Here is a 19793-nt window from a genome sequence, read left to right as displayed (position 1 = left end):
TTTATATTGTTTTATGTTATCCATTCATTAAATGCCCTCTCTCACCACTCCTATTCAATATACTATTGGAAGTTCTAGCCAGAGCAATCAGGCAAGAAAAAGAAATAAAGGGCATTCAATTAGGAAAAGAGGAACTCAAATATTCCTATTTGTAGATGACATGATTGTAAATTTAGAAGACCCCATCATCTCAGCCCAAAATCTCCTTAAGTTGATAAGCAACTTCAGCAAAGACTGAGGATACAAAATCAATGTGTAAAAATCACAAGCATCCCTATAGACCAATAACAGACAAACAGAGCCAAATAATGAGTGAATTCTCATTCACAATTGCTACAAAGAGGTTCAATACCTAGGAATACAACTTAGGAGGGATGTAAAGGACCTCTTCAAGAACTACAAACCACTACTAAGGAAATAAGAGAGAACACAAATAGATGGAAAAACATTACATACTCATGGTTAGGAACAATGAATGTCATGAAAGTGACCATACTGCTTAAAGTAACTTGCAGATTCAATGTTATCCCCATGAAGCTACCATTGACCTTCTTCACAGAACTGGAAAAAGATCATTTTAAACTTCATATAGAACCAAGAAAGAGCCCACATAGCCAAGACAATCCTAAGCAAAAAGAACAAAGCTGGGAGCATCATGCTACTTGACTTCAAGCTATACTATAAGCCTATAGTGATCACAACAGAATGGTACTGGTACCAAAACAGATATAGGCCAGTGGAACAGAGCAGATGCTTCAGAAGTAACACCACACAGCTACAACCACCTGATCTTTGACAAAGCTGACAAAAACAAGCAATGGGGAAAGGATTCCCTATTTAATAAGTGTTGTTGGGAAAACTGGCTAGCCATATGCAGAAAACTGAAACTGGACTCCTTCCTTACATGTTATACAAAAATTAACACAAGATGAATTACAGATTTAAACATAAGACCTAACACCATAAACACCCTAGAAGAAAACCTAGGCAATATCATTGAGGACATAGGCATAGGCAAGGACTTCATGACTAAAAAAAGCAAAAGCATTGGCAACAAAAGCCAAAATAGACAAATGGGATCTAATTAAACTTAAGAGCTTCTGCACAGCAAAAGAAACAATCATTAGAGTGAACCAGCAACCAACAAAATCAGAAAAAATTTTTGCAAGCTACCCATCTGACAAAGGGCTAATATCCAGAATCTACAAAGAACTTAAACAAATTTACAATTAAAAAATAACCCCATCAATAAATGGGAGAATAATATGAACAGACACTTTTCAAAAGAAGACATTTATGCAGCCAACAAACATATTTAAAAAATCTCATCATCACTGGTCATTAGAGAAACGCAAATCAAAACCACATAGAGATACCATCTCATGCCAGTTAGAATGGCAATCATTAAAAAATCTGGAGTCAACAAACACTGGAGAGGATGTGGAGAAATAGGAATGCTTTTACACTGTTGGTGGGGGTGTAAATTAGTTCAACCATTGTGGAAGACAGTGTGGTGATTCCCCAAGGATCTAGAAGTAGAAATACCATTTGACTCGAGCATCCCATTGTTGGATATATACCCAAAGGATTATAAATCACTGGATTATAAAGACACAGGCACATATATGTTTATTGCAGCACTGGTTACAATACAAAGACTTGGAAATGCCCATCAAAGATAGACTGGATAAAGAAAATGTGACACATATACACCATGGAATACTATGCTGCCATAAGAAAGGATGAGTTCATGTCCTTTGCAGGGACATGGATGAAGCTGGAAACCATCATTCTCAGCAAACTAACACAAGAGCAGAAAACAAAATGCCACACGTTCTCACTCATAAGTGGGAGGTAAACAATGAGAACACATGCACACAGGGAGGGGAACATCACACACTGGGGCCTGTTGGAGGGTTGGGGGGACTAGGGGAGGGACAACTTAGGAGAAATAATATAGATGTTGGGGTGATAGATGCAGCAAACCACCACGGCATGTGCATACCTATGTAACCAATCCTGCATGATCTGCACATGTACCCCAAAACCTAAAGTATAAAATAAATGAATAAAATTCCTGAATCAGATATTAACCTACCTTTATATTGTTTTATGTTATCCATTCATTGGAGAAAGATAAATAAAGGCGGAAGGGGCCAGCTTAAAATTTTAAAAAATGACTTTTTTTTTGCAAGTTCCATTATCATTTATGGAAAAAATGTGTTTTTACCTAGAAATGACCATATAATATTCAAAAGCCAAAAGATTTTAAGTAAAGTAAGAAAATTCTAACCCTTTAGGTATATACCTAGGAATGAGATTACTGGGTCAAATGGTATTTCTAGTTTCATTCTATTATAAAGACACATGTACATGTATGTTTATCGCGGCACTGTTCACAATATCGAATACTTGGAACCAACTCAAATGCCCATCAATGATAGACTGGATAAAGAAAATGTGGCACATATACACCATGGAATACTATGTAGCCTTAAAAGAGGATGAGTTCATGTCCTTTGCAGGGACATTGATAAAGCTAGAAACCATCATTCTCAGCAAACTGACACAAGAACAGAAAACCAGACATCACATGTTCTCACTCATAAGTGGGTGTTCTGGAAACCATCATTCTCAGCAAACTGACACAAGAACAGAAAACCAGACATCACATGTTCTCACTCATAAGTGGGTGTTGAACAATGAGAACACATGGGCATAGGAGGGGAACATCACACACCAGGGCCTACCAGTGGATTAAGGGGCAAGGGGAGGGATAGTAGCAGTTGGGGGAATAGAGGAGGGATAGCATTAGTAGAAAAACCTAATATAGATGACAGGGTGATGGAAGCAGCAAACCACCATGGCATGTGTATACCTTTATAACAAACCTGCACTTTCTGCACATGAACCCCAGAACTCAAAGTATAACAAAAAAAAAAAAAAAAAAAAAATTTTAAAATAGGGAAACCCTTAAGACTCAGGGGCACTGAAATATAAGTGTAGTACCTATATATATTTTAAAACAATACATATTAATTCGTTATATACAGTAACTTTGTTATGATATACAGTAACTTTTCAAAATAAAATAATGCATGTAATCCCTTCAACACATGGAACAACACTACATAGAAATACTACATAGAAAAAGGACTTCTGTACTTCTATGAGTGCAAGGTTAACTAAAAAATTCCAATTACTTCTTTAAGGAAACAAGAAGTGATGTAATGCATATTCAGGACTAAGACACAAAAATCTGCTTAGTTTTATTGCAAAGTACTTTTTTTCAAACAATACCAAATGTTTTCTGTAATCCGTATTTGATATTTGATATGTAGCTTACTTCTTGATAAGACATTACTTAAAATTTTTGAAAATTAGAAATTGTAACTGTTTTTGCTTTCTTTCAAGCATCAACTAGAAAGAAAAATTTTATATTCAATTTGTATTAATATAATTCGAATAACATCTTTGTCCGTTGAGACTTATCTAGTTTTGCTTGTATTGCACTTGTCTGGTGAAAGGGTAACCCCAAATGAGAGTCTCGCTTTCTTATGGAGCTAATTCTGTAACCCATGTAGAATTTGATAAAATAGGTGTCTGTCCCTGAACATTTTATTTGTAAGGAAACGTGAAAAATAATGAAAAATAATCATATTGACTGATTATTGTAATCAATGTAAAAACCAATGAAAAATAATCACAATATTGTTTTTACACTTATGGACGTAAGTGTGCAAATAAGAGTTACTTTGTTGTAAATTAGAGTTTGCACTGTGAGCTTTTGCCTATTAAAAAATCGTGTAATCTCTCTTGAATAAGAAAACTGGATAACATTTGATGACAATTTCCTGTCTTTTTAAAATAATCAGTAATACAAAATATGTGCATAGGCGGTTTCCATTTCATATCTTCTTAGCTCTTGATTCCACTGGAATACACACACTACCTCCACTCATCATTTCCCCTAGGATCTTGGGCTCACAGACTAATAGGATTCTCAGCATCATTCCCTCCCTTCCACGTGCTATGCACCACCATGCAGTTTGTCTTCTATGCCTTCAATACTACCAAGTCACTGAGACAGCTTGAACTTAGAACAAGGAAGTAAGCAGCATTGAGAGGTGTGAGTGGAGGTGGGGGAGTAGTGGTGTGCATACCTTTCTGTATGTGGTGTGGGTTTACGCGTGTGTGCACTCACATAAGGAAGAGTCAATGTTGCAATTCATCGTGTGTTTTCTCAACTGTGTAAGAAGTTGAGTTTTGCTAAGTCACTAATGGGAATGCAGTTGTGCAGTTGGTACATGGTGTATTGGCACGTCTGCCATTTTTTAATGTGATCCTATTTGGCCTTGCTGACTTACACATTAACCTGAAAATATATATGTAGAAGAAGCTGATAATAAGGGAGGATATATATGTAGAAGCAGAGAAATAATATATAGAAGAAATGAATTTTTAAGAGGCTCTTTAAAAAGATATGTCTTGTATCTATGAGACATATGAGTGACAAGGAATTGTATGTCAGAGAGAATTACGGTATGACAAAGAGAGTGCATAGGAAAATCAGGTTGCAGATGTCAGCAAAGGAGTATATGTACATGGCAGCTCTAGTGGAAAGCAGGCAATAAAAGAAATAGGGTATAGAAAATAGGAATATATTAGGGTAGAAGAAGGTGACGGGAACAAGAAGGGAAATGTAACTTTAGAAAATTCATTTTTAGAAGTCCAGTGTGGTGGCTCATGTCTGTAATCTCAGCACCTTGGGAGGCCACAGTGAGTGGATTGCTTGAGCCCAAGAATTTGAAACCAGCCTGGGCAATGTGGTGATAGCCTATCCCTAAATAATTACAAAATTTAGCCAGGCATGGTGGTATGAGCTTATAATACCAGGAGTCTGAAATGGGAGGATCCCTTAAGCCCAGGAGGTCCATGCTGCTGTGAGTGGTGATCTCACCACTGTGCTCTAGCCTGAGTAACAGAGCATGACCCTCTCTGGGAAAAAAAAAGAAAAGAAAACAAAATTTAATAGCATAGCTTTTCAGATTAAAAAAAAAAAAAGCAAAACACAAAAACCCATTTGTTTTATGGTGATAAGAGTAATTGGTTTAATTACTTTAAATCTGACTTTAATTGACTTATTGAACAATGAAACACAAAGAAAAAGTAATCTACAGTATTTTTTTATCTCTCTTTATTTCCAGTGACCCTGAATAATAGGACACCGTGATGGAAGCTGTTTTTTTCAGTATTCACACCTATAGTTCTAGCATTCGATTTTGGAGAAGTAGCATTCTGTCTTAACTTTGAAGCGTAAAACACATCTGATGCATTGTTTTGCTGGCCCACGAAATCAGCTTTCATGGAGTCATGGTGCCCTTTCTCAATGTTCCTCAACATTTTTTCTTTACAAACATTCTGGATAAATTTACATGCTCAGTGCGGTCCTAAAGTGAGTCTTTTCTGTTCCTCATTATATGTTCCAGTCCTCGAGATCAAGGACTGTGCCTCATTCATCATTATATTCTTGGAGTATAAGAATTAATAAATGAAATACATGAAAAATCCTTTTTTAACTGCTGGAACTAAAGGGTTTTTGGTCTTAGACTATGAGATAGATTTTCCCAAAAAGTGCTGGACACACAATAGATTTCCCAGATGCAAAATTATCATTCCTTTCTTTCTTTCTTAAGGGTGGCTCTGAAGGTTGTTTTTTCTGTAGACCAACAATCTGTTCAGAAGCACATAGAATGTGGAATGCTTTTCCCCTTCATAATTTTAGCAGTTGCATTATAACACTCCACAATCAGTAATTTGAGGTTTTATAAATGAACTTTTTACAATAAAACTAAGTAACGTTGAGTGAATCTAATCATTTAAGTGAGACATGAGCTCCTCATGTTTTTCTTCATGAGTTTTACATTTAAATAAGAGAAATATATGCCAATGACATATTAAGTTGGAGCTACCATGAAATATTATATATTCATACATTTAACAGATATTCTTTGACAGTATATTATGTGCCAGATGATCTCCTAAGAGGTTTGGGTATATAACAATAAAAAAGGATAAACTGCTGTTCTGTCAAGAAAGGAAAATAATGGAAATTTTAGCTATTATATTTTTTTGGTTAAACTGAAAGATGCTATTTGTTATGGCCTACAATCACAAAGTTACAGAATGTATTACAGGTTGGCTACTTCTTATTTGAAATTCTGGGGAGCAGAAATGTTATGAATTTTGGAATGCTTTGGATTTAGGAATATTTGTGCATATATAATGAAATATATTGGGGATAAGTGTAAGTCTAAATACAAACTTTATTCATATACACCTATACACATAGCCTGAAGGTAATTTCATACACTATTTTCAGTAATTTTTACATGAAACAAAAGTAATAATTGTGTACATGAGGACAGGTGTGAAATTTTCCACTGTGTTGTCATGTTGGTGCTCAAAAATTTCAGATTAGGGATGCTCATCCTGCATTTTTAATAAATAATAAAATAAAAACATTAAATGCCTTCAACTATAAAATAAAAACATTAAATGCCTTCCAACTATTTTTTCTTATTGTAAGTATTATAATATTTACATTAACAAAATTTTCAGGGAACAAGGTGATTATTTTTAAATTACATTGTAAAAAATGTGTAATTCAAGAAGTTTTTAAGTATCCAAGAAATGGAAAGGTAGGCCTCTATGTTTCTTTGGTATCAGAGAAGCAATAAAAACATCAAAATATTTTTTTTATCATGTAGCATACAATATTTCAACATGAATCACTGCAAAAACAATTACAGTCCAGTAAGAAAAGAAAAAGTTAAGAAAAATAAATTGGACATAGATTATACATTTTGTGGAGTAATTACCATATTTTAAAATAGTATCCTAGGGCAACACTACAAAAGCAAATCACTACTAAACACATCTTTGGCATCTCAAAATCGAACCTCTGCTCAACTTTAAATTTATATGTAGTGCAGTGACTTCACAATGAATTTTCTTGTGCTGTGAGGTGTAATAATTTTGGGCCTTGCATTAAATAATGCACTGATCAATTTCACATGGATGCCACCAATTTTCCTTATATCATCAGTTTCCTGGTTGATATTGTTAAGATTATTATACGGTGTTGTCATGTCAGTAATATTTGATGGCACAAGTTTATTTCATCATTAAATAAAACAAATTGTATCCCTCTCAAAGACAAGCATATTCTTATAAAAATAGCATTTCATTTCAGGTCTTTCTACTTTCCCATTGCCTTTTCTCCTTTCATCTTTCATCTTTCTGTCCATTTTTCTTTCCTTCCTTCCTCCCTTCCTTCTCTCATCCTCTTTCCTTCTCTTTTTCTCTTTCTTTTCTTTTTTTCTTGCTCTCTCTTACTTTCCCTGACACCCCTCCTTCCTTCCTTCCTTCGTCTTTCCTTGACTTCTGCTATGCTTTTCTTGCTCTTTTTCTTTTTAAAATAGGGACATTTCAATTATCACCCTTATTCATCACTATCTTGTTTTTATTCATTTATTTCACTTATGGCTTAGGTTTATTACAATTTGCCTCCCAACAGTGTCTACTTTTGCTTTGCCTACTGTTACACACCTCTATGTGTACACATAAATATTTTTTACTTTATTTTTTTAGTCTGCCTTGCAGGAAAGAAAACATCTTTCATGCCTCCAATCTTCTCTGCAATATATAAAACATTGGTTCCAAGAGAACAGAAGTAGCACATGGAGGCAGAGACTTCATTTTATCATTATAACAATAACTACAATAGTAAGAAATTTTCTCCCATTATAGGGTATCTTCTCTCTTCTCTCTATGCAGCATAAGGTACTTGAGGACAAGAAAGGAATAAGAAAAGAGGGGAAATAAGGAAGAATAGGAAAAGTAGAGAATATTCAAGGAAAGAAAGTATATTAATCTGTTTTATGTTGCTATAAAGGAACACCTGATCCTGGGTAATTTATAAAGAAAACAGCTTTATTTGGCTCATGGTTCTGTAGGCTGTACAAGCATGGCACCTACATCTGCTAGGCTCCTGGTGAGATCTCAGAAAGCTTTTATTCACGGCAGAAAGTGAAGAGGGATCAAGTGTGTCACACAGTGAGAGAGGGAGCAAGAAAGGGAAGGTGGTACCAGGCTGCTTTTAATAACCAGCTCTCACATGAACCAACGGAGAGAGAACTCACTCATTCTCATGGTGGGGTGGGGGGCATCAAGCTGTTTGTGAGGGATGCACCAACAGGCTGCACCTTCGACAATGGGAATCACATGTCAACAGGGCATTTGGAGGGGACAAATACCCAAACCATATTAGAAAGACTGGAAATGTTTGTTTCACATATTTTCTTTCCTGGAACAGTAACTACCCCTTAGTGTTCTAAGGTCAGGTTCATCTAACCACCCTGGGTTAATGAACCATGGAGGGCATCCCCCAACCACAACTTTGGCCTTTGACTTTTATGATTAACTCTATTAAAAATTTAAATTTTCATATCAGATAGAAGGCAAAAAGAGAAGTTGGTGCCCTGAGTTAAAGAGAAGTGGTCAGCCCCTACTAGAGGATTCCTTACACTGGACACCAGATGATTTCAAGAGTGGAATGAGCACCCATGATTCTGCCATGGGCAGGAACTGATACACCATCACAATCTGCTCTAAAGGTGGCCTCTCACATGGGGAGACGATGTGTGAATCCTCATGGGAGCAGGTCATAAAGCCCAGTGACCCTGGGCCTTTGTGAGGAGCAGGAGGGAGAACAGTGTCTGACAGACAGCAAACACTCTCCAATGGCAGAAACAGTACTATCGACAACAGCAACCACTTAAGCCTAATGCTGAACCCTTACAGACTAAGTAAGATTCTGACATTTCATATACTTTGTGGTAAGCAGAGAAACGTCTGTCTTCCCAAAGATGTCCACATGCTCATCCCTAATAGCTGGAAATATGCTACATTATGTTACACAGCATAGGGAAATTAAAGTTGCTGGTAGGATTAAAGGTTGCTACCAAATGGAATTAAAATAGGGAAATTATTCAGAATTCTTCAGATGGGCTCAGTGTAATCTCAGGATTCCCTAAAAATAGAAGAGGGAGGCAGAATAGTAAGTGAGGTAATAGGATATGGAAAGGACTCAAGTCACCATTGCTGATTTTGAAAATGGAGAAAAGAGGCTATTCTATGAGCCAATGAATGCTGGCCATCTCTTAAGAGCTGGAAAAGGCAAAGAAATCGATTCCCCTGTTCCCTCCTAAGGATATGCAGCTCTTCCAACACCTTGTTTTCATCCTGTGAAAACTGTGTTGGGCATCTGACCTACAGAACCATAACTTTTTTTTTTTTTTTTTTTTTTTTTTTTTGCTGTTTTGTGCTATGACGCTTGTGGTAAATTTTTGCAGCAGAAATAGAAAACTAATATGCACCTCAGAAAGAAAAATGATGCTGAAAATTTACTGTTAGCCTTCTCTGTCAAATTAGTAATAATACATGTGTACAAGTATGAAGGAGCAAACACATCTATTCCATAAATATTTATGGAAAACAGTCTCCCCATATGTACAAGCCCCACTTAATATTGAATCACACTAATATACCTCCTTAGGTCTCTTACCTTGAATGTTTAAATATGTGTGCATATTTAATCAAGGAATAAAATGCCCCTGGCAAATAAAAGGCTTCCTGCAGATGTGTCCTGAGAAGAGTAGCAACAGAAGTTAAATCTCCTAAAGCTGAGGTTCCTTATAATGAAACAAGGGAGAGAGAACAGCCTGCCTCTGCTTGCCAGGGCTGGCATCATGACTGACCCCAGTCAAGCCTGCAAGCAGCCTTTTGGGAATCATTTTATTGCTCAGCCATCAACTGCCGAGGGCTGAGTCACATCCTGTAAATCCTATATAATGAAGAGATTTTGTTCCAGAGGATAGCTATTACATGGACAAGAACTATGGACATCCTGTGTTCATATTGGAGGTCAAAGTCTCAGCAAGTAAAGCTTTTAGTTACCACCATTCCAAGCATAAAAGAAAGTGAAATAGTCTGCACTTCTGCACAATGTGTTTTTCCTTCCTGTCAGGCATCTGACTAAAATACATCCTAGTGACTGGAGTTAAAGTACATCCAGGTGCTAACACTGGCAGAGGGCTAAAGGTAATAAAGAAAATTCGACAGTTCTACCTGGAGTAGAGCCACTGGGCAGCAGATGGAGCATGTTTCCATGCAGATCCTGGTTCGTGCTCCTTTATCTTACATACAACATAGTACATCATAAGCCAAAAGTGTGAGAAATATTTGCTTAGTTCTGAGTACATGCACCCCTAAATGGATGCTTAAGAAAAACATATCTCTGTGATAGGAGAAAAATTGGTTGTGATATAGACTGATGGAATATTTATAATGTACTATATACCATTTCACTTACATTTTAGTTTTCTATAAAAACTATTTTAACATATACCTCACCGAATTCTATTTTATGTTTCATTATTATTAAACGCGATGGCTGATGGAATCACACCCTCAAGAGCTATGAAGGGCCACTCAGTGTCATCAGGAAACATTACTTTGCTGATTTACTCCAGCAAGAACATTTGAACTATTTTCTCAAACACTGAAAGAGTCCACAGGAATATTTTGCTTTGCAAGAAAGAATAGAAGCTTTCCTCTCCGGGAGAAAAATATTGTTAATCATCCTTACATAGAACAAAAATACTTTAACATTTCAAGTGAGTACTACATAATGACTGAAGTTTGGGTATTCCATTTTACGTCATTTATGAGTCCACATGGAGCCCTGAAGGCCAATTCCAATTACATGCAAGGGAGGTCTAACCTTGCAGACTCTGAACTCAGCAGCTTTCCTAAGTGGCCCCAAGGGTTCTCCAATCAATGTACTCTTCTTATCAAAGCTTGCATCAACATAACAGTTATTACTCTGTACCATTGGGGGCAATTTCTTTTTGTTTGAAAGTTTTCTTTCAGGTGACTAGGGAATGAAAAATTTGTTGACACATTCACAAGGAACATATATAATAGAAATTGCTCAATATGGAATTGCAATTTAGTGATACATTATTTAATGAGGAAGGTTTAGCCTTCAAGGTACAGTAAATGTCTATAGTCGTCATTTTTTACTAGTACAATTACACAAACATAAAGTCTGTAAACCTCTGAAAATATGTTATATAACCAATTATACTACAAAGTAACTCATGACATAAAATATATTCTTTCAGAGGAAATAGGTCTCTAACTAGTGATACAAACATCAGAATATCTTTTTATGCACATAAAGAGTAACAATTTTCAGTATATTTTTTCGTTATTCAATGTTATGGAAAAAGCAATTATATTTCCGTTTTTTAGTTATTATTTTATCTAAATAACATTTAGGTAAACTATGGAAAAATAAAAACTATTTAAAATTAATCCACTTATTATAGAAAAAAGCAGAGACATGCAGACTGCCAAAGGAAACAAACCAGTGGAATACTTTGTTTCTTTTGTCCAGAGAGGCATTGTATGAAGGGGGCAGGCGAAGCCTTACAAATATTTTGATAATAATAATGGGTATATAAAAAATAAATAAGCAAGCACAATAATATCTTCCCAACTATGGCTTCCCACATTTAAGAAAATTAAATATACGTGGAATCATTGCATTTGATCTTTTGGTCTCCAACAAAGGTCTTTTTTTAAGGAGGGTAGCTAGTCAGGTATAAGCAACGCAGGAGGGGGCTCCCCGAACACACACCCACCCACCCACCCACACCAGGAGTGTTGGGTAACCATTAGGTGATGGTCAGGTGGTTGTTAACTAGTTCTCTAAGGTAATAATTGGTCACAGCTGGCACCAGGGAAAAGCAGTCTCCTAATAGAAAACTCCTGAAACTGATCAGCCAGCGTCTCAGTGAAATCCCAGAAGTGGGGAAAAGTAATGCAAGATCCCCGGAGCAGTGCAGCGTATAAACCCCAAGTCAACTTCTTTTCTTTCCTTTACTTGCTGTTCTAAAGCTTTTTAATAAACTCACTCCTGCTCTGAAACTTGCCTCTGTATGCCCCTCAGTCAAACTTTTTCCTCTGAGGAGGCAAGAATTGCAATTGCTTCAGACCCAAACAGCTACACCACCGGTAACTCAGCGTAACTCAGATTCCTGCCACCAGCAAAACTTTCAGTTTCAATTTTTTGGGAAGGAAAAAAAAAAAATCTGAGTTACTTCATTAACTTACTGAGGATTTCATAATATAATCTATTAGAAATTTACACTGTGTACTTGTTTATGGTAGATTTGTTTTCCACTTATATGAGTATCAGGAAAATATATGGTTAGGAATCACCCTAGTGCTTACCTTTAGTGTAGACGACTGGAGTGGGCATGGAGACACTTCCGGTAGAAAGACCTGCTTCCCCTCACAGAGGGCTGAACCAGGAGGCTTTATAACCGCATTGGTAAGGGGCGGGGCAGCACTAATCACAAACTCTTAACAGCTGGGACTTCTTTTCACGATTGGTAATAACTCACCCTGTTCACCTTCTACTCTGAAACCCAAAAAAAGATGGGGAGTAGACTTCCAACCAATCTGAGTTCATTAGTGCTACAGCCTTATGCTAAATAAATGTAAGAAAATTAAGAATTGTGGCATTATTTCCACTTCAAGGCAAAAGAAAAAGCAATTCTTACCTCTTAGACTACTTCTGCTTCTTAATTTCCCTCTAGAGGGCTCCAGCCAGACAGCTGTCTAGCACAGACACCGCTTAAAGTCTCACATCGTCTCTTTCATTCTCCATAACAATATTCCTCTTTCTTTCTCTTGTTCATAACAGGCAGAATTTTAAGCAAAATGTTATAGAAACCTCTTAGTTAAAAGCTTATTTACTTTTTTGTCATTTTACTAGTTTGGAGATAGGGAAGAAAAGTGTCTTTGTTAAAAATGGAAGTGACATATTTGGAGCAGGCTTTAAAATATGAAAAGATGATATACCCAGCTTATAGTTTGCAAGGTAGGGGAAATTACTTCAAAGAAGGTTGAAAAGAAATTGACATTTTGGAGAAACATGATCTGGAAAAGAAAGAGAAAAGACATATCCTCTTATCATGTTTCTCCTCAATGTGATTTTATTTTGTTATTCTCCATCTCTGCTTATATGTCATGAAACACAGAAAAATCTGACCAAGGAGCCGGGAAATTTTACCTGGGAGCCCTAGATTGGGCCTGGGGCTGAAAGGAGGGTAGCTCTACAGAACTCACAGCTGTCATAAGAAAACTAAAACTGCTCCAAGTACAGTTGGACCATCGTGAGTTCTGAAAAAATTTATTGAAGTATTTCAAAAACATTGTTGAAATAATATTAGAATAATATTAAATATTAAATTGAAAAATATATGAATTTTATATGGAGACAATATGCAATAGAATCAGAAGAAACTGTTATAAGGGGTAATTACACTGAAGATCTTCACTCTATTTCTCTTAATTCTTTAACAACAAATGTGTACTTAAATCAGTCAGAAATTTTCTCAAGGCAGAATAATTTACCTTACTAGCTAAAATAAATAAGGTATGTTTTCCCTTATATATGAGGTTTGATGACTTTTTGACAGGTAGCTCTGCTCTCTCCGATCTGATTATATATATATATATATATATATATATATATATATATATAATTTGTAGAATATTAAAAAAGGAGACACAAAGGCAAATATATATATATATATATATATATAGGCACATACATATGTAAAATATATAGGCAATTTGATATCTCAAAAATGAATTTAGAATATCATGCTAGGAAGCATTTTGAATTGATGTCATCATCCAAATTATTTAATTGACAGAGGTATACTTTATGGAATAATAAAAAGAAAAAAACACAGACATTATTTTACAAAATGATGGATTGTTCATAAAGGGGCATAGGTTGTTTGTAGAAAGATAAGAGGAGATTGGAAAAGCCCAATAGAATATGGTGTAATAATGGCCACAGTAACTGGTTAAAAGTGAATTAAAAGTTTGCTCTTTGAAATAAATTTGAAGTATCATGCATTCTGCTTTTTTCCAGCGAACAAAATACAGATTTGTAATATTTTTAAGATTCCTGACCAAGACAAAACATTGCTTCTCTACGTTAGACCAATACTGCAAATGGATACAAGTTCTTGTCCTGTTTAACATCCTCCATTGCTCATTCTTTAATAATATGAGTTATACAAGGATATCCAGGATGTGAACTCAGTTCTGGACCAAGCTGACCGAATAGACATTTACAGAACTCACCACCTCAAATCCACAGAATATACATTCTTCACAGCACCACATTGCACTTATTTTAAATCAACCACATAATTGGAAGTAAAACACTCCTCAGCAAATGGAAAAGAACGGATAACATAACAAACAGTCTCTCAGACCATGGTGCAATCAAATTAAAACTCAGGATTAAGAAACTCACTCGAAACATCACAGCTATGTGGAAACTGAATGACCTGCTTCTGAATGACTACTGAATAAATAACAAAATGAAGGCAGAAATAAATACATTCTTTGAAACCAATGAGAAAGAAGACACAATGTACCAGAATCTCTGGGACACATGTAAACCAGGGTGTAGATGAAAATGTATAGCACTAAATGCCCACAAGAGGAAGTAGGATATCCAGAATCTACGAAGAACTAAAATAGACTTACAAGAAAAAAAACAAGCCCATTCAAAAGTGGGCAAAGGATATGAATAGATACTTTACAAAAGAAGACATACATGAGGCCAACAAACACATGAAAAAATGCTCATCATCACTGGTCATTAGAGAAATGCAAATCAAAACTACATTGAGATAACATCTCACGCCAGTTAGAATGGCAATCATTAAAAAATTTGGAGACAATAGATGCTGGAGAGGATGTGGAGAAATAGGAACACTTTTACACTGTTGGTGGGAGTGTAAATTAGTTCAACCATTGTGGAAGACAGTGTGATAATTCCTAAAGGACCTAGAAATAGAAATTCCATTTGACTCAGCAATCTCATTACTGGGTATATATCCAGAGGACTATAAATCATTCTATCATAAGGACACATGCACACAAATGTTAATTGCAGTAATATTTACAATAGTAAAGACTTGGAACCAACCCAAATGCCTATCGATGATAGACTGGACAGGGAAAATGTGGCACATATACACTATGGAATACTATGCAGCCATAAAACACAATGAGCTCATGTCCTCTGTAGGGACATGGATGAACCTGAAAACCATCATTCTCAGCAAACTGACACAAGAACAGAAAATCAAACACTGCATGTTCTCACTCATAAACAGGTGTTGAACAATGAGAACACATGGACACAGGGAAGGGAGTATCACACACTGGGGTCTGTGGGGAGGGGGGGAAATAGGGGAGGGACAGCAGGGGGTGGGGAGTTAGGGAGGGATAACATGGAGAGAAATGCCAGATATAGGTGATGGGGAGGAAGGCAGCAAACCACACTGCCATGTGTGTACCTGTGCAACAATCTTACATGTTCTTCACATGTACCCCAAAACCTAAAATGCAATTTAAAAAAGACTAAAAATAAAAGAGAGAAAGCAGGAAAGATCTAAAATCGACAACCTAACGTCACAATTAAAAGAACTAGAAAAGCAAGAACAAACAAACTCAAAAGCTAATAGAAAACAAAAAATAACTGAGATCAGAGCAGAACTGAAGGAGACAGACATGAGGAACACTTCAAAAAAAATCAATGAATCCAGGAGCCAATTTTCTGAAAAGATCAATAAAATCGATAGACCACTAGCCAGACTAGTAAAGAAGAAAAGAGAGAAGAATCAAATAGATGAAATAAAAAATGATAAAGGGGATATTACCACCAATCCTACAGAAATACAAACTACCATCAGAGAATACTATAGACAACTATAGACAACTCTATGCAAATAAACCAGAAAATCTAGAAGAAAGGGATAAATTCCTGGACATTTACAACCTCCCAATACTAAAGCAGGAATAAGTCAAATCCCTGAATAGGCCAGTAACAAGGTCTGAAACTGAGGCAGCAATTAATAGCCTACCAATTAAAAAAAAAAAAAAAAGCCCAGGACTAGATGGATTCACAACAGAATTCTACCAGAGGTACAAAGAGAAGCTGATACCGTTCCTTCTGAAACTATTCCAAAAAATAGAAAAAGACAGAATCCTCCCTAACTCATTTTATGAAGCCAACATCATCTTCATTACCAAAACCTGGCAGAGACACAACAAAAAAAGAAAATTTCAGCCCAATTTTTCTAATGAACATTTCTGTGAAAATCCTCAATAAAATACCGGCAAACTGAATCCAGCAGCACATCAAAAAGTTTATCCACCACGATCAAGTCGGCTTCATCCCTGGTTGCAAGGCTGGTTAAACATATGTAAATCAAGAAACATAATTCATCACATAAACAGAACAAAAAAAATCATATGATTATCTCAGCAGATTCAGAGAAGGCCTTCAACAAAATTAAACAGCCCTTAATGCTAAAAACTCTCAATAAACTAGGTATCAATGGAATGTATTTCAAAATAATAAGAGCTATTTATGACAAATGCACAGCCAATACCATACTGAATAGGCAAAAACTGGAAACATTTCCTTTGAAAACCAGCATAAGACAAGGATGCCCTCACTCACTACTCCTATTAAATATAGTATTGAAAGTTCTTCCCAGTGCAACCAGGAAAGAGAAAGAAATAAAGGGTATTCAATTAGGAAAGAGGAAGTCAAATTGTCTCTATTTGCAGATGGCATAATTGTATATTTAGAACACCCCACTATCTCAGCCCAAAATCTCCTTAAGCTGACAAGTAACTTCAGCAGTCTCCAGATATAAAATCAATGTGCAAAAATCACAAGAATTCCTGTACACTAATAACACACAAACAGAGATCCAAATCATGAGTGAACTCCCATACATAACTGCTACAAAGAAAATTAAATACCTAGAAATACAATTTACAAGGAATGTGAAGGGCCTCTTCAAGGAGAACTATCAGCCACTGCTCAGGGAAATAAGAGAGGACAAACAGATGGAAAAACATTCCATGCTTATGGTCAGGAAGAAACAATATTGTGAAAATGGTCATACTGCTTAAAATAATTTATATATTCAATGCTATCCCCATCAAGCTACTATTGAATTTCTTCAAAGAATTGGAAAAAACTACTTAAAATTTCATATGGAATGAAAAAAAGAGCCATCATTGCCAAGACAATCCTAAGCAATAAGAACAAAGCTGAAGGCATCATGACACCTGACTTCAAATTATACTACAAGGCTACAGTAATCAAAACAGAATGGTACTGGTACCAAAACAAATATATAGACCAATGGAGCCAAACAGAGGCCTCAGAAATAATGCCACACATCTACAACCATCAAATCTTTGACAAATCTGACAAAAGCAAACAATGTGGAAAGGATTCTCTATTTAATAAATGGTGTAGGGAAAACTGGCTGGTCATAGGCAGAAAACTGAAACTAGATTCCTTCCTTACACATTATACAAAAATTAACTCAAGATGGATTACAGATCAAAACATAAGACCTAAAACCATAAAAATCCTAGAAGAAAACATAGGCAATAACATTCAGGACATAGGCATGGACAAAGACTTCATGACTAAAACTCCAAAATCAATTGCAACAAAAGCCAAAATAGATAAATATAATCTAATTATACTAAAGAGCTTTTGCACAGCGAAAGAAACTATCATCACAATGAACAGGAAACTTACAAAATGGAAGAAAATTTTTGCAAACTCTCTATCCAACAAAGGGCTAATATGCAGAATCTACAAGGAACTTAAACAAATTTACAAGAAAAAGACAACCCCACCAAAAGTGGGTGAAGGTTATGAACAGATAGTTCTCAAATGGAGACATTTATGCAGCCAACAAACATATGAAAAAAAGCTCATCATCACTGGTCATTAGAGAAATGCAGATCAAAACCACAATGAGATACCATCTCACACCAGTTAGAATGGTGATCATTAAAAAGACAGGAGACAACAGATACTGGAGAGGAGAAATAGGAATGCTTTTGCACCACTGGTGGATGTATAAACTAGTTCAACCATTGTGGAAGACGGTGTGCCAATTCCTCAAGGATTTAGAACCAGAAATACCATTTGAAACAGCAATCCCATTACTGGGTATATACCCAAAGAATTATAAATCATTCTATTGTAAAGATACATGCACATGTATGTTTATTGCAGCACTGTTCACAACAGCAAAGACTTGGAACCAACCCAAATGCACATCAATGATAGACTGGATAAAGAAAATGTGGCACATACATATACACCATGGAATACTATGTGGCCATAAGAAAGGATGAGTTTATGTCCTTTGTAAGGACATGGATGAAGCTGGAAACTATCATTCTCAGCAAATGAACACAAGAAAAGAAAACCAAACATCACGTGTTCTCACTCATAAGTGGGAAGTGAACAACACACACTGGGGAACATCACACACTGGGGCCTGTCAGGAGGTGGGTCACTAGGGGAGGGTTAGCATTAGGAGAAATACCTAATGTAGATGATGGCATGGTGAATGCAGCAAATCACCATGGCACGTGTATACCTATGTAGCAAACCTGCGTGTTCTGCACATGAACAGCAGAACTTAAAGTATAATAAAAATAGTAGTATGAGTTATAGAAAAAATGAAACAATCTACCCATACTATTAAACTGTAGACTATTTAGAATGAAAACCTACAGAATACTGCAAATTTCTCCTTGATGAATGGAGTAATAAAAATAATGACCATTTCATAATGCCAGTTATTACAGGAAGAAGGTAAGTCTTGGGCTGCAGACATAGAAAGAACCAAAGCCCTTTTCTTCCCAGTGAAAACACGTCTTTTTTGTTTTCCTTCATAATCATTTTTATTCAAAATAAGTATGAGCCAAGATCTCCTGAAGTTTGAGAGATGGGAATCAAGAGAAATCTGGTAAACACAGATGAAAGATGTTAGATAGAAGTATTTGAGAATACAATATGTTGGTGGGAGTTTGTGAAAAAAAGTGCAGGAGTTGGAGATTTGAGTAACACATCCCTTTGATGGTCTCTTTGATAGTAGAAGCAAACTTAGCGTAACAATACTGACTTAAATCCATCCATTCACTCAAGGCAAAGCAGGAAAAGTAAATGACTGACTTAATTGCTAAATCTGAAAGGGGAGGGAGGGCACTTGTTGACCAGACCTCTTCTTTATCACTCAGTGAGGAGTTAGCCACATAAGACATGAGCCTGCTCTGCAATTTTGGGTAATGTTCTGTCTTTAAAAGGAGATTCCTGTATCAGCCTACCCCTGCTAGGAGTACAAGTCATAAGCCCGGGCTTTGGTACTAGGAAAACCATTAACCAATATCTGCTCATCTTTCATACACATTTTTTGTCATTGCTTCTCAACTGGTTTACTACTTGAGTCCAGAAATGTAGTGTTACTAATGGAGACTCCTTTTATTCCAATATGTGCTATAATGGCTGAAAACTTTGAGAAGGAATAAGGAGAATATGGAGGAGTAAAGTGTACATTACAAGGAAAATCTTTTTGGAATTAGGATGCATGTGTGGGGCTCTGAGGTTTTTATATTTATTTATGTATTTATTCTGGAATCAGTCTTGCTCTGTTGCCCAAGCTGGAATGCAGTTGTGTGATCTCAGCTCACTACAACCTCTGCCTCCTGGGTTCAAGCGATTCTTTGCCTCGGCCTCC

The 19793-nt window shown here is 36.1% G+C and overlaps 1 long non-coding RNA gene across 30 annotated transcripts in view; it reads left to right on the top strand.

Moving 5' to 3' along the window:
• The window catches only part of LOC104651773 (uncharacterized), a 229964-nt gene that overhangs the window by 185546 nt on the left and 24625 nt on the right, over positions 1–19793 (top strand). The gene's annotated exons all lie outside the window — the stretch shown is intronic.

The sequence above is a fragment of the Saimiri boliviensis genome, chromosome 2 (assembly GCF_048565385.1).
Source record: "Saimiri boliviensis isolate mSaiBol1 chromosome 2, mSaiBol1.pri, whole genome shotgun sequence".
Lineage (NCBI taxonomy): Eukaryota > Metazoa > Chordata > Mammalia > Primates > Cebidae > Saimiri > Saimiri boliviensis.
This window is presented reverse-complemented; position numbering and strand designations above follow the sequence as displayed.